The 14089-nt window shown below is 41.8% G+C and overlaps 1 protein-coding gene across 2 annotated transcripts in view; it reads right to left on the reverse strand.

The window, feature by feature from the left end:
* GNAO1 (G protein subunit alpha o1) overlaps positions 1 to 14089 on the reverse strand; it is a 190209-nt gene that overhangs the window by 101199 nt on the left and 74921 nt on the right. The window lies entirely within an intron of this gene.

A 14089-nucleotide genomic window follows, 5' to 3' on the forward strand; every position in this document is an offset into this window, starting at 1 on the left:
ATGGGGACATTATTATAAGACTGAGACCAGGATGGGGGCACTACTACAAGATGGGGATCAGGATGGGGACATTACTACAAGATGAGGACCAGAATGAGGATATTACTACAAGATGGAGGACCAGGATGGGGACATAACTAAAATGGGGACATTACTACAAGATGGGGACCATGATGGGAACATTACTACAAGATGGGAACCTCACTGTAAGATGGGGACCAGGATGGGGACCATACCATACGATGGGGACATTACTATAAGATGGGGACCAGGATGTGGGCACTACTACAAGATGGGGGACCAGGATGGGGACATTACTATAAGATGAGGACACTACTACAAGATTTGGGACATAACTATAAGATAAGGACCAGGATGGGAACATGACTACAAGAGGAGGACCATTATTACAGGACAAGGGACCATTACTACAGGACTAGAAACCATTATTACAGGATGAAGAACATTATTACAGGCTTGGGGACATTATTACAGGACAGGAGACCATTATTACAGGATGAGGGACAAAATTACTATAAGGGGCTAACTAAAAAAACAATAATAATGTATGGGCCCGATTGTGGGCAAAAAAGGGAAGACATTAAAAAATAAAATTCAAAATAAAGTATAAAAAAATAACGGAAAAATATTTGTCCACTAAAAATGCTGTTTGATGTCAAATCTGAAGTAAAAATGAAGACCTGTACTATAACCCATATGATAAACACCATTAAAAACAATAAAAACATGCCAAAAAAATGATGATCAAAAAGTCATAGAAAAATAATGATTTCACTGAAAACGTCATTTTCTCCCGTAAAGAAGGCAGCCCTTCATATTCAGACCTTTTTTTAATGTGTGACCCATTTACTTAGCAGAGTTTGAGACCCCTGTACTAGATCTTCCAAGTCTTTAAAAAAATCTGTGCATATGTTAAAATACAATTTATGTCTTTTGACCTGAAATTCCTTGATAGAGCCCTATCTATTGGAAAATAATTAATTGAGGCTACATATTCTGAAATTCCCTAAGGGTGGGAAATGTGGTTGATTTTATACCCTCTATGTACTTGGCATTATTTCATGGCCATGAACATTATAATCACAACAGTAACTCATTTTTTTTGTTCGTTTGTTGCTTCGATGCCGATCACTGCATAACGCGCTCTCTCGGTTGAGTGCACTACATCACTAGCGTGTTCTGAAGACATCATGCCCTTGAATCAGGTTCAGGCAGTAGGACACCATCTGAGTTTTCATGTAGTTGGCATTCCTACCTCTACTCCAACCTCAGCTCCATCTGGCTCCGCTACACCCAACCTCTGCTCCATCTGGCTCTGCTACACCCAACCTCTGCTCCATCTGGCTCAGCGACACCCAACCTCTGCTCCATCTGGCTCCACTACCCCAACCTCTGCTCCATTTGGCTCCGCTACACCCAACCTCTGCTCCATCTGGCTCCGCTACACCCAACCTCTGCTCCATCTGGCTCCGCTACACCCAACCTCTGCTCCATCTGGCTTCGCTACACCCAACCTCTGCTCCATCTGGCTTCGCTACACCCAACCTCTGCTCCATCTGGCTTCGCTACACCCAACCTCTGCTCCATCTGGCTCCACTACCCCAAAACTCTGCTCCTTCTGGCTCCACTACCCCAAAACTCTGCTCCTTCTGGCTCCACTACCCCAAAACTCTGCTCCTTCTGGCTCCACTACCCCAAAACTCTGCTCCTTCTGGCTCCACTACGCCATCTCTACTCCATATGGCTCCGCTACTCAAATTTCGCTGCTCAGCTCTGCCACATCCAAGTCTCCACTACTTTAGCTCTGCTGCTTATCTGTGCTACATCAGTCCGGCTTCACTAAATCAGCTCTGATACATCTTGGATATCAATACGTTACCAACTTATCCGCCTGATGTACCAGCGCCATCTTTCCATGCTGCTTAAGACCTGCTCTTTCAGACAAGAGGCTTCATTGATCTCCTTCAACAGGTGAGACAAGAGTATGTATGCACATTATGATCAAGGAGAAAAAAAAAAAAAAACACGAGGACCCAAAGCTTAAAAGACTAGGTGCACGTTTGCAGCCATTTTGCTCCAATCCCTTTATTTAAGAAAATAAAAACCAACTGTTTTGTGTCCACAGCTCCTATGCAGACTTCAGCATCTCCATGGTAACAGACAACAAACCCTATGTAGTCAGCTCATGAAGTCGTATTCCCTTCCCTTTGCTCCCTACTTGTGCACAAAAAGTACATTATGGGTAGCGGATAGGCAACTAGTCTGAGCCCTTTAAAAAATACTTTATCATCCACAAGACAACCGCTTTAATTCTCATGGTCTACGTGCAATACATTGGCATGGTTTCTAAGGACCCCTGGACGTCTTTATGGACATTTTATCGAAAAAAAACACAGCGATGGAATATACAACAGTCATCCCATTACAACCGGATAAAAATAGAAAGTACATTAGCAGTTGTCAATGTGAGATGCTAAAGGGAAAATAATTTAATTTTCATGCTCTCAGGTTTCAAGAATGTGCCTATTATTTGAGTTTATTAAAATAGAACTGCCCAGGCCGATCTTCTGGTATATACAGATTACACTCTCTTCCATTCAATATACTGGCCCCCTCCACCGCTAATCTGGCTGAAATAACATAATTGGGAAGGAAAGTTGTTTTAATATACTGCAATACAGTGTATGCTCAACAGAGTGTGGCGGTGTCACATGAGCGCAGGCGGATTTTTTTTATTTTTTATTTATTTTTTTTTATTTTTTTTAAATTAAGCATTTATACAGAAAAGCAAAAATGGCCAATGTGAAATATACTGACAGTGTAAAAAGGGTTAATGCTCTATATGGAGGGAGTCATTGACCGGGTGGCGAGAAAAACATCGCAAAAAAAAAAAAAAAGACCGGCATATTTACCAAAGCCAGGACGCAATTTTAATGCATTGCATGAATGGTCGGTGAGCATGCGGTTCTTTCATCTGTGTGTTGCACCTGTGCCACCTCCACCTTTATCTTGGGCGTCTGCTGCATCCTATAGTGCATTAAAGGGGCTGTCCGGATCCTTAGGATAGGTCATCAACGTTTGATCGACGGGGACGCGATATCTGGTACCCCACCAATCAGATGTTCCCGAGGTCGGCGACAGCCAAAACTGCTCAGTTATGGAGCTGCACAGATCCGTCAACTGTATAGTGGCCGCAGCTGAATACTGCGCATCCATACCCATTCAAATCTATAGGGGGCAGATGTGCAGTACATCTTATGTGGCAGATGAGCCTTTAAAGGGGTTGTCCAGGCTTGAGATTCAAGTCTGCAGTTACTCTACGAGAGCCGCTAGTGTGCCTACTGTCAGAATTTCCTGGCACGTGACAGCAAGTATGCAATTAGCATAAATGTGGTCACATGCTCACTAGACTTGCACAGGCTCGCTCAATGCAAGTGAATTGCACAAGGCCAGACACAGTCTAGTAGGAATGTGGCCGAAAGTATGCAAATCACATTCTTGCGGCCCTGGCACTGTAGAATCCTGGCAGCACGCACTGTGAGGACTCGCATAGAGTAACTGCAGACTTAAAGAAGTTATCCACTACTTTGACATTGATGCCCTATCCATAGGATAGGGCATCAATGTATGATCGGCCGGGGTCCTGCACGCGGCACCCCCGCCGATCAGCTGTATCGGTTCCGGCGGCGGCCACCAGCCGAAAGTCCTTACCTGCGGTGACTACAGATAGGGCATCAATGTCAAAGTAGTGGAGAACCCCTTCAAGCCCTAAGCCTGGACAACACCTTTAAGTCCCCCAGATAACCAGGACTACTACTTCATCCTAGGATAGATGCCAAGGACAAACAAAAAACATCTCAAACAATTAGCGCAAAAAACATATAAATTGGTGTACAATTTGGGCTTATTATGGTTGCCCTGACTGGCCCCCCTTCTTGTTGCAGCGTGTACCCCACTGTACTGGTAGCAATGTTTTATCAGATGATCTTTGTATTGTCATGGTATAGAGAACACAATAAGTGCTATTCAGAGAGGGACACAGATGTATCGTAGCTTATCAGACGACCGTTTGCACATACGTTTCCTGTGGTTAGAAGAAGCCGTGGGGCGAAATTACTGGAGCAAAAACCTTACTTGTAATCAACCTTATCGCATTATAGAGGCCATGCTGGAAGATCTCCAAAAAAGATAAGTCCCCATCACATGCGTCCACTCATAACGGAAGACACACGAGGTCTTATGTGGAGGAACCTCTCTAGGGATCGCCAGCAGCACATTACTAAGGGCAGTTAACGGGAATGTGTCGTCAAAAAAACTACCTATTGTATAAATCAGGTTTGTGTTTTACACGTATTTCTTTAAAAATGTTGGCAATGGGTTTTTTTTTCATATCATGATACGTATTAAGCAACATTGTTAATCAATTTTCAGACTCATCCAGTCATTTCAGAAAGAGTTTTCTTCAGTCTCATTATCATCAGAGGCAGGATTTACAATACACAGCTGATAACAAGGGATCCAGTATTCACAATAGGAGATGTCACAGCTTCCCCTCCCTTCATAATCACGTTTTCACACGCTCATTAGATGCTTCAATAAAAAAATGATTAAAAGTCAGAGTCCGTCTACTGCTGCTAATGTATATGTTGATTTCCTGAAAGAGCAGGAAGTAGGACACTAACAAAAAAGCCAGGGTGAAAATTCCACATCTATTTTTTTTGTTATTAGTAAAAAATAACGGCCAAAAATAAAGAAAAATAAATACACTGAACACAAAAAAATGATTTAAACAATAGGCCATTTTATGATGACACATTCCCTTTAAAGTAGATTTCAACAAGCCCAAATTTTTTTTCTTTTAATTCCTGAGGGAATGACTAGGGGTAGATATGCAGTACCCGCTGTGGCCACTGTACAGTTGACGGCGCTGTGCTGTTCCACAAATGATCACAGTTTGCCACCGGCGGCTGATTGACAGAGTTGCTGGGTGTCGCACCACCACCGATCTGATTTCCTAAGGATGGGCCATCGCTATAAAAGTAATAGACAACCCCTTTAATATAAATTCTCATGTAGAACTCTATTATTTAGGCCTCATTTACAAGTCACTTTTTATACTCACTGCTAGATTCCCCCTAGAAGATTAACGGATGATTTTTGGGGGGAACTAGAAAAGACATAGTCTAAGTCTGCGTTTACACATTGAGGCTGCATTGCAGGTTTTGTTTTTTTTTGTTGGTTTGGGGGTTTTTTTTGTTGGTTTGGGTTTTTTTTTTGTTGGTTTGGGTTTTTTTTTGCTGGTTTGGGGTTATTTTTGTTGGTTTGTTGTTATTTTTGTTGGTTTGGGTTTTTTTGCTGGTTTGTTGTTGTTTTTTATTGTTGGTTTGTTGTTGTTTTTTATTGTTGGTTTGTTGTTTGTTTTTTTTGTTGGTTTGGGGTTTTTTGCTGGTTTGGGTTTTTTTGTTGGTTTGTTGTTTTTTGTTGGCTTGGTTTTTTTTTGTTGGCTTGTTTTTATTTTGTTGGCTTGTTTTTATTTTTGTTGGCTTGGTTTTTTTTGTTTGGGGTTTTTTTGTTTATTTTTTATTTTATTTTTTTTTTAGAATAGTGACAAAATGATGATTGCATTAAAAAAATGCTGCAAAATGTTGCAATTCTAGTAAAACGCACTCCCCAATCTTAGTCGTTTGGCTGCCAAAATGTCACAGCGCTGCAGCCAATTATTAAGCCAAGCGCTCAAGCCATCTATATTGGTAGAGATGCTGAGCTCAGCATTTGGCTGCAGCCAAAACAACAGTGACCAGGGCAGCGGTGAAGACACTATGTTGGACCTGGGGAGGGCAGTTAAAGATTGGTTTGTACTGCTGTGGCCAAACAACAGAGACCGAGGCAGCGGTGGAGACACTGTGCTGGACTCAGGGAAGGTAAGTAAAGCTTGGTTTGTTGTTTTTTTTTTTACCCTGTGGGCAAACATTTTTGAAAGGGGACAACCCCTTTAAATATTTATATTGAGAAGTAGGTATTAAAAAGAAATACAGAAGAAGAATTACATTTTTCAGTAAGAAACAAGTTAAAAAAAAAATGGGCATAAGCTGAAAAGATAAGAGAAGAGGGGAAAAAAGCAGGATATAACATCACATGAATGATTCTCTTTGTGGAAACAGGATCTGCTGGTATTCACCAAGTTCCTGTTTTCTATGTGGCAGAGACCTCAGTGGGTTATTCTATTGTCTTATCCTTGGATGTGATCCGCAAGACATTTCTAGCCAGTCCTAGTAAAAGCAAAGGAATTACACACACGGGAAGGCTGGAAAAAGTCTCGTCATATAGTGCCGCCTGAATAAGCGTAGGTTTACAGATCGTTTTTCGGCACAGTGGTGGACCAGCCCTCATGCCGGGATGTAACCGTATTATTACATAACTACTATATATAATTGCTGGATCGTTAATAAACTCACAATTTTCCACAATAGTCATTGAAATTTCCCCAAATGAATGAGTCATCATCATGCAGCGAAACGCGTTTCTGCATCAATCCTCGCTCTGGTTCTTTCCATATTGAGAGATGAGCCACGTGTGCTACATACTGCACAGATCATTTCCTAAAATGTGACTTGTGACCTATCTACTAGTCAGAGGTAAAAGCTTTAATCAAATGGAAAAATAAGCACTGTAAAAAAAAATCTGCTAGATAAGCCAGACCTACACCCCAACGTTCTCAGTGATCTCGTACACCAGTACCATTAGGGCTTGTTCACACATTGCGTTTTTGGCGCAGGTTAAAAAAAAAAAAAAAAAAATGCAGCTTTTTATCAGCAATGTGAATGCGGCTTCTAAAACCTCATGCACATACTGCTTATTTTTTCCATCCAAGCATGGTTTTTTTTTCCAATCTGCAGCACATCAATTCTTTCAGCGGTTTTTTTTTTTACCCAAAGAAATGGTGAAAAAATGCATAAAAAATGCAGGCATATTCCTTCTCCCCATTCAGAGCACATTTGGCGGTGCGGAGCATTCAGGTGTATAAAAAATGGAGGGATAAGGAGAAATAACAGTTGGCTGAACAATCCTTCGACAGCGCTCATGTATATGGTCGGCCATTTAGTGTAAACTTTTTATTATTTTATTTTTATTTTATTTTTAATATAAAAGTCTTTGAAGCCAAAAATCATTTATGCAATTGGGTTTCATTACAAATGTAGCACAATTTGCCTTCTTTAGCCTCTTGGGTTTCACTGGCTGCAGATTGAGGTAACCAAGAATCTGTCAGTGAGCTTGTTAACGGCCTGACATGACAGTTTGATGCAATTATTTACGAAAACCCAATTGCAAACAAATCATTTTTAGCCTCGAAAAAGTATATAATAAAACATTAGACTTAGAAGGAAAACAAATAGGAGGGAAGCTGCATAAAACTGGTTAGCCTCGCCAACTCTCCACCGGGAGCATGTGCTTGGTTTGAACAGTCATTTTTTGGTGATAGACTACCTTTAAAATGTCTATACTCCTAAAAGTTGGCCGGACCTGACAATTTTGAGGGATCAGCTAACCATCTAATATGTATGGGCTGTCCTGACTCTCCCCCAAAGGCAGATGTTGGAGAAAATAAATTGTGCATGATTGATTTTAAACATGCCCAATCATTTAGAGGTGTGCCAGCCGAGGGTGCATAGGTACTGGCAAGAGGAATAAGTGTTAGGCCAACTGCTCTATGGACACCTTTACAAATATTCTAGAACCCAAATTCCTAATGAAAGTAAGTTGGTAGGTGTCTTGTTATGGGACTGGAAGAGGGGTAAATTCTAGGTTAAACTGGAGGTCCCATTACTACGCCCCGCACACCCTAAAGGCCTCTGACCCCAGTGGTGGCGCCTCAGGGCACCGCACCAGCCGAGGCTGCCTGGCATCCCATGACGTCCATCTTCTGGCACCTCGCAGGTATGCCTCCTCCGGACTGTAGGATCCCGTCAAGGACAGGAAACCAACTGATGCGGGAGAGAGGTAGCGCCCTTTTATCTGTAGGTTTGCTGTCCTTGAAGGGCGGATCCCCTCTCTCCGTGGTGCTGTCATTGGGGAAGGAGAAAGAAATAATAATAATGCTTATGGCAAGTGATAGGTCCTTTCTAATACCTTATCCAGAGGCATTGGCTTCCACCTTTTAGAATAATACCACTAGCACTAATCAAATAATCCACTAATTGCCTTTTTTCTTCTTTTTTTTTCTCTCATATTGTAAGTATAAAAACTAAAACAGTCATATGCAAAATAATAAATTTAGGGCACGTTGGCCTTGAACGATAGAAGATGTGAAAGCAACCTTAGCCAAGTACCCAGGTTTTTCTCTCGTCAGTCAAATACAAGAAGATGAGGCTGCGCTTCAATAAGTAACAATGATTAGCTATGAAAACGTAGGACTACTTTTCAGAGAAGGTAATGAGTTTCTGAGAAAATAATTTGCGGTTACAAGCTAGTCGGTACTCGTACGTACAGATCCATAGGTGGAAAATTCTGAAATGTGTGTAATGGTATAAATTGTATAGGGGATCCTGGCGCATTTTGCATTACGGCCTCTGGCGCTTCAAGTAACACCAATGAACGGGCGCTATTTTTCTTTTATGTTGGGTAAGGTTCGACCTCATGAGGCCAGAAGATTGGACACTTGGGTGACTTCAGTGCTTTTCTACAGCGGATGACCCTAATACTACTCCCACCGCACACAGTCTGATTACATTATATTTCAATGGGTATCTTTATGGGTGAATCGATCAAGACAATGCTCAACGCTAGAGTTGGCACAAAACGATTTGCACGACTGGGTCCATCAGCCACGACAGTAATCAGTGGAAGGAAGTGTGGGTAAACTGTGTTGCTAGTTGTGTGTTCACAAAAAATATGTCGTATGAAAAATATTGGTGCGGTTTATTCTTGACGCGTTTCGACGTTCTCAGACTTCTTCAGGAGAACCCCAAAGATTCAATCAAAAGATCAAGAACCTTCGTGGTTCTACTGAACAAATTTGAGAACTTCGAAACGTGGTTCTCTTGAAGAAGTTTGAGAACTTCGCAACATGTCTAAAATAAACTGCACATTGGACTTTTTCGTGGATAAAACAACCAGCAGCGCAGGTTACCCACATTTCCTACCACCATAATTTGGACAAAATGATAGATCTACCTCTGCCATGACTGTGGCTAGTCCGAGCTTCTTAGGATGCAGATCTGTCATTCAGCAACAATGGCTTTTTAATTACCAAACCCAGCATCAACATTTTAACAGGTTGGTCATTGGTCAACACCTGTCATGCTGGTTAGTGTCACAAAAAGGTACAAGGGTTGGCATAAAATTGGCCTTATCGGCAGTCCAAAATCTCTAGTGCCAGCTTTAGTGTCCTATTCTCCGCCAATCCGTCAGCTGCACATAAGGCGGTCAATAGTGGTGCTCATTTGCCTTGATAATTTTTGGCCAAGTCCTACACCCTTAACCTGATTCATTTTTGAAGTCTTCTGAATAACAGTTGCGCAATTTCCCAAATTTTCTTAAAAAGAAACCCTGAAATAATGTGATGCGAGATGTTGAGAGGTATCGCTTGTACCTTTTGAAGGGTCCATCAAGGTCCGGCAATCGTCTCAGCCACTTGTCATACCAAAAGCTTCATTGCTCTTTTTCTAAATCCCGACAGAGCCATTTTATTTTGCGTCGCTCATTGTGAGGATTGCCTTATTTTCGCATTAACTCGGGAGTATAAATATAGGAGCTGGAGCTGAATATATTTAGCAATCTTCGAGATTACCAAAGGACTCGGGAATAAAAAAAAACGCCCAGCCAACAGCTGCTGCGAAATGGCTATACACATGGTAAATTGTGAGATCGAGAGCAGGAGAAGGAAGGGATTGGATTTATGAGGAGGTACAGCGGTAATGTGCCATCGAGCCTAGAAGCTCTTCATTGCAGGATGGATATCATGGGATTGCGGATTCGACTTCATCGGAAGAATAGAACGGGAACTGGGTACTGGGAGGTCAAGTCTCGGCCAACCATTTATAAATCAGACAGAAAGCGAATGGTATATGCTTTCCTGGAGATCCATTAAAGTGACTGAGGCCTGGAGGTGAAGAACACTAGATGAGGTTAAGATGGGGAGAGGGCACATAAATACTATAGATGAAAAATAATATATTACTTCGATTATATGAATATTGTAACCAAAAATTAAAAAAAATAAAAACCACTGGGCTATAGAATAACACATTGGACATATATATATATATATATATATATACATACATATACACACACACACATATATATATATATATATATATATATATATATATATATATATATATATATATATACACACACACACACATATAATAAATATAAATATATATATATAATGACTTTTAACCCCTTCACGACTTTGGGATTTTCCATTTTCGTTTTTTGCTCCCCTTCTTCCCAGAGCCATAACTTTTTTATTTTTCCATCAATATGGCTATACGAGGGCTTGTTTTTCGGGGGACAAGTTGTACTTTTGACTGTCACTATTTATTTTACCATATCATGTACTGGAAAACGGGGGAAAAATTCCAAGTGCGGTGAAATTGCAAAAAAAAAGTACAATTCACAATAATTTTTTTTTTTTTTTTATTTTATTTACCATATTCACTAAATGCTAAAACTGACCTGCCATTATTATTCTCCAGGTCATTACCTGGAGAAACATGTATAGCTTCTTTGTTATTTAAGTGGTAACAAAAAATCCAACGTTTGTAAAAAATAAAGAATAAATGGAGCCATTTTCCGAGACCCGTAGCGTCTCGATTTTTTGGGATCTGGGGTCTGGTGAGGGCTTATTTTTTTGGTTAAAGGGCTATTGTCATCTCAGTCATCCATTACGGGAACAGAAGAGCAAGCTGTTTGTGTAACTCCCAAAGAAGAATATGGCTGTATGCAGAATCATGGCTGTTTCTGGTCGCCAGATATCAACAGGTATTCACATCTTCCCTATGAGTGGCTGAAATGGGAACACCCCTTTAAATGGCAGATTATGACTAAGTATCTGAGTGGATTTCCTAGTCCTCTACTGTAAGGATTTTTAAAAGGGAAATAGTACCCAGATTTCTGCTACTGAATCTGAGATGTAGGGGCTGAGACCTGGATTCCAGTGATGTATCATTTATTAGGCTGCTTGCTGTAGTTTTGATAAAATCACAGTTTTCTCAGCCTCAGATCTAGCAGTTCTCTAAATGCTGAGCCCTGTATAACTCCGCCCACACCACTGATTAGCAGAAAGCTGCCAATCAGTGGTGGGGGCGAGATTAAACAGAGCAGGAGGATTATATGGCACTTGACAACTAGTCCTCTAGTGATAATCTCCTGCTGATAAAACAAGGATTTTATTAAAACTACATCAAGCAGCCCAGTAAGCAACACATTGCCAGGATCAGGGTCTCTTTTCTTTGGGTACTCTCTGCCTTATGACTCCAGCATCCATTGACCAGGATAATTAATGACATGTCCACTTTACATGGATGCTATAGAGGTCATAACACCTAGCCAGTCCTGCTCCAATGTATATGTCCAGGTTCAAACACAGTTTATCTATGGAAGCGGCGTGCTGGCCGGAGTATATACCCAGGAACTACGCTGGCAAGCTGAATGGGATGTAGTGGACGGCACATGGCCAGCAATCAATACTGGAAATGCTGGTGGCCATGTCTAGCAGCAACGAGAATAAAACAAACAGGCTGCCATGGAATATACACTGCTCAAAAAAATAAAGGGAACAATCAAATAACACATCCTAGATCTGAATGAATGAAAGATTCTCATTGAATACTTTGTTCTGTACAAAGTTGAATGTGCTGACAACAAAATCACACAAAAATCATCAATGGAAATCAAATTTATTAACCAATGGAGGCCTGGATTTGGAGTCACCCCCAAAATTAAAGTGGAAAAACACACTACAGGCTGATCCAACTTTGATGTAATGTCCTTAAAACAAGTCACAATGAGGCTCAGTATTGTGTGTGGCCTCCACGTGCCTGTATGACCTCCCTACAACGCCTGGGCATGCTCCTGATGAGGTTGCGGATGGTCTCCTGTGGGATCTTCTCCCAGACCTGGACTAAAGCATCCGCCAACTCCTGGACAGTCTGTGGTGCAACGTGACGTTGGTGGATGGAGCGAGACATGATGTCCCAGATGTGCTCAATCGGATTCAGGTCTAGGGAACGGGAGGGCCAGTCCATAGCTTCTGTCACGTCTGTCACATGTGCTCAGTGTGAACCAGCTTTCATCTGTGAAGAGCACAGGGCGCCAGTGGCCACTTTGCCAATCCTGGTGATCTGTGGCAAATGCCAAGCGTCCTGCACGGTGTTGGGCTGTGAGCACAACCCCCATCTGTGGACGTCGGGCCCTCATACCACCCTCATGGAGTCGGTTTCTAACCGTTTGTGCAGACACATGCACATTTGTGGCCTGCTGGAGGTCATTTTGCAGGGCTCTGGCAGTGCTCCTCCTGTTCCTCCTTGCACAAAGGTGGAGGTAACGGTCCTGCTGCTGGGTTGTTGCCCTCCTATGGCCCCCTCCACGTCTCCTGGTGCACTGGCCTGTCTCCTGGTAGCGTCTCCAGCCTCTGGACACTACTCTGACAGACACAGCAAACCTTCTTGCCACAGCTCGCATTGATGTTCCATCCTGGATGAGCGGCACTACCTGAGCAACTTCTGTGGGTTGTAGAGTCCGTCTCATGCTACCACGAATGTGAAAGTACAACCAACATTCAAAAGTGACCAAAACATCAGCCAGACAGCATTGGTACTGAGATGTGGTCTGTGGTCCCCACCTGCAGAACCACTCCTTTATTGAGGGTGTCTCGATAATTGCCAATAATTTCCATCTATTGTCTATTCCATTTGCACAACAGCATGTGAAATTGATTGTCAATCAGTGTTGCTTCCTAAGTGGACAGTTTGATTTCACAGAAGTTTGATTTACTTGGAGTTATATTCTGTTGTTTAAGTGTTCCCTTTATTTTTTGAGCAGTGTATTTTGGTGACTATCCAGAAAATGGGTGAGCTGAGGAAGCTGATTTTTGCACTATTAAATAATCCCAAATAAGGCAAATTAACAGGAGTGAGACTATCCCCTGTAATGCATAATTAGTCATCGTTAAAGGGATTGAGTACTACTTTTATATACTCATGGCCTGTCCTTATCTGATCGGTGGGGGTGTGCCAACCGTCACCCGCGCCAATCACCTGTTGCCAGCACCGGCTGCAAGTTCTCGGATGCATCCGGAACACAGCTGCCCGGTCAAAACTATAGTGGCCACGGCTGAGTACTGCAAATCCACACCTTAATCACTTGTAAGCGGTGTCACATCTCCTGTGGGAATAAAGGATCAGGCATGTTGAAATCCAATACGTCTGATTATTTTTTTCCCTGAGCGCGGCCTTCAAGGGTCCGTTAGGCTGTCCCTATAGACATCAGATCTCTCTTAAGTCAGCCACCTTTATCCTATGGAATTATTATTAAAGCTTCTGCTTCCCCACTGCCCGCATTGCATAAAGGAGACAAGTATCTCAAATCGGTAATGTCTTAAAGGGCACCTGTCACATTGGATATGCAGTCAGATCTGTTGACAGCACGGTATAGGGATGGAGAAGCTGAGCAGAATGATATATAGGCTTGTAGGAAAATATTCAGTATAACACTGACTGAAATCCCTAGTGTTTGTATAAGAGTCCAGTGGGCAGTCCTACTCTGTAATTGACAGGTATCTACAGTACATGCAGTCACACAGGGAAGACTAGCAATCACTGACTAGGACCCCTATTGGACACATACAAACACCAGGGATTTCAATTAATAAAATAAAAGTATATAACAACCTGTCTTCAGATCAGAAACCAATTTGACAGGTTGCCTTTAACTAAGATTATATATTTGGCAAGAAGTTAAGAAAAAAAAATGCACGAATTAAAAATAAACTTAAAAAAAAGACACATAAAAGGGCATTGTAAGTTTAGTATTTGGCATAAGCAAGAAAGCTACATTCCAG

This window comes from Phyllobates terribilis, unplaced genomic scaffold, assembly GCF_046119375.1.
Source record: "Phyllobates terribilis strain yellow unplaced genomic scaffold, ASM4611937v1 Scaffold_13__5_contigs__length_258822181, whole genome shotgun sequence".
In the NCBI taxonomy this organism is placed as follows: Eukaryota; Metazoa; Chordata; class Amphibia; order Anura; family Dendrobatidae; genus Phyllobates; species Phyllobates terribilis.